Source organism: Musa acuminata, unplaced genomic scaffold, assembly GCF_036884655.1.
Source record: "Musa acuminata AAA Group cultivar baxijiao unplaced genomic scaffold, Cavendish_Baxijiao_AAA HiC_scaffold_461, whole genome shotgun sequence".
In the NCBI taxonomy this organism is placed as follows: Eukaryota; Viridiplantae; Streptophyta; class Magnoliopsida; order Zingiberales; family Musaceae; genus Musa; species Musa acuminata.
The window spans coordinates 37,501-40,000 of NW_027020708.1; positions in this window are offsets into that span (position 1 = coordinate 37,501).

The window sequence follows — 2,500 nt, forward strand, 5'->3', positions numbered from 1 at the left end:
TTTGCTCCGCTCTCGACGGTCACCGCGCAATGCAAGAACAGGCCAAAAACTGGCCAAAACGGCCCAAAAACGGGCCAAAACTGGCCATTTTTGGCTGCGCGAGCGAGCGGCGAGCGGCGGACAGCGAGCGAAGCGAGAGGCAGCACCGTCCCTGCTATACGAAAGCCCCATCCAGCCCTGTGCCACCCGGGGGGTTCCAGGGTGCTGAGATGGCTGACGTTTTGCTCCGCTCTCGACGGTCACCGCGCAATGCAAGAACAGGCCAAAAACTGGCCAAAACGGCCCAAAAACGGGCCAAAACTGGCCATTTTTGGCTGCACGAGCGAGCGGCGAGCGGCGGACAGCGAGCGAAGCGAGAGGCAGCACCGTCCCTGCTATACGAAAGCCCCATCCAGCCCTGTGCCACCCGGGGGGTTCCAGGGTGCTGAGATGGCTGACGTTTTGCTCCGCTCTCGACGGTCACCGCGCAATGCAAGAACAGGCCAAAAACTGGCCAAAACGGCCCAAAAACGGGCCAAAACTGGCCATTTTTGGCTGCACGAGCGAGCGGCGAGCGGCGGACAGCGAGCGAAGCGAGAGGCAGCACCGTCCCTGCTATACGAAAGCCCCATCCAGCCCTGTGCCACCCGGGGGGGGTTCCAGGGTGCTGAGATGGCTGACGTTTTGCTCCGCTCTCGACGGTCACCGCGCAATGCAAGAACAGGCCAAAAACTGGCCAAAACGGCCCAAAAACGGGCCAAAACTGGCCATTTTTGGCTGCACGAGCGAGCGGCGAGCGGCGGACAGCGAGCGAAGCGAGAGGCAGCACCGTCCCTGCTATACGAAAGCCCCATCCAGCCCTGTGCCACCCGGGGGGTTCCAGGGTGCTGAGATGGCTGACGTTTTGCTCCGCTCTCGACGGTCACCGCGCAATGCAAGAACAGGCCAAAAACTGGCCAAAACGGCCCAAAAACGGGCCAAAACTGGCCATTTTTGGCTGCGCGAGCGAGCGGCGAGCGGCGGACAGCGAGCGAAGCGAGAGGCAGCACCGTCCCTGCTATACGAAAGCCCCATCCAGCCCTGTGCCACCCGGGGGGTTCCAGGGTGCTGAGATGGCTGACGTTTTGCTCCGCTCTCGACGGTCACCGCGCAATGCAAGAACAGGCCAAAAACTGGCCAAAACGGCCCAAAAACGGGCCAAAACTGGCCATTTTTGGCTGCACGAGCGAGCGGCGAGCGGCGGACAGCGAGCGAAGCGAGAGGCAGCACCGTCCCTGCTATACGAAAGCCCCATCCAGCCCTGTGCCACCCGGGGGGTTCCAGGGTGCTGAGATGGCTGACGTTTTGCTCCGCTCTCGACGGTCACCGCGCAATGCAAGAACAGGCCAAAAACTGGCCAAAACGGCCCAAAAACGGGCCAAAACTGGCCATTTTTGGCTGCACGAGCGAGCGGCGAGCGGCGGACAGCGAGCGAAGCGAGAGGCAGCACCGTCCCTGCTATACGAAAGCCCCATCCAGCCCTGTGCCACCCGGGGGGTTCCAGGGTGCTGAGATGGCTGACGTTTTGCTCCGCTCTCGACGGTCACCGCGCAATGCAAGAACAGGCCAAAAACTGGCCAAAACGGCCCAAAAACGGGCCAAAACTGGCCATTTTTGGCTGCACGAGCGAGCGGCGAGCGGCGGACAGCGAGCGAAGCGAGAGGCAGCACCGTCCCTGCTATACGAAAGCCCCATCCAGCCCTGTGCCACCCGGGGGGTTCCAGGGTGCTGAGATGGCTGACGTTTTGCTCCGCTCTCGACGGTCACCGCGCAATGCAAGAACAGGCCAAAAACTGGCCAAAACGGCCCAAAAACGGGCCAAAACTGGCCATTTTTGGCTGCACGAGCGAGCGGCGAGCGGCGGACAGCGAGCGAAGCGAGAGGCAGCACCGTCCCTGCTATACGAAAGCCCCATCCAGCCCTGTGCCACCCGGGGGGTTCCAGGGTGCTGAGATGGCTGACGTTTTGCTCCGCTCTCGACGGTCACCGCGCAATGCAAGAACAGGCCAAAAACTGGCCAAAACGGCCCAAAAACGGGCCAAAACTGGCCATTTTTGGCTGCACGAGCGAGCGGCGAGCGGCGGACAGCGAGCGAAGCGAGAGGCAGCACCGTCCCTGCTATACGAAAGCCCCATCCAGCCCTGTGCCACCCGGGGGGTTCCAGGGTGCTGAGATGGCTGACGTTTTGCTCCGCTCTCGACGGTCACCGCGCAATGCAAGAACAGGCCAAAAACTGGCCAAAACGGCCCAAAAACGGGCCAAAACTGGCCATTTTTGGCTGCACGAGCGAGCGGCGAGCGGCGGACAGCGAGCGAAGCGAGAGGCAGCACCGTCCCTGCTATACGAAAGCCCCATCCAGCCCTGTGCCACCCGGGGGGTTCCAGGGTGCTGAGATGGCTGACGTTTTGCTCCGCTCTCGACGGTCACCGCGCAATGCAAGAACAGGCCAAAAACTGGCCAAAACGGCCCAAAAACGGGCCAA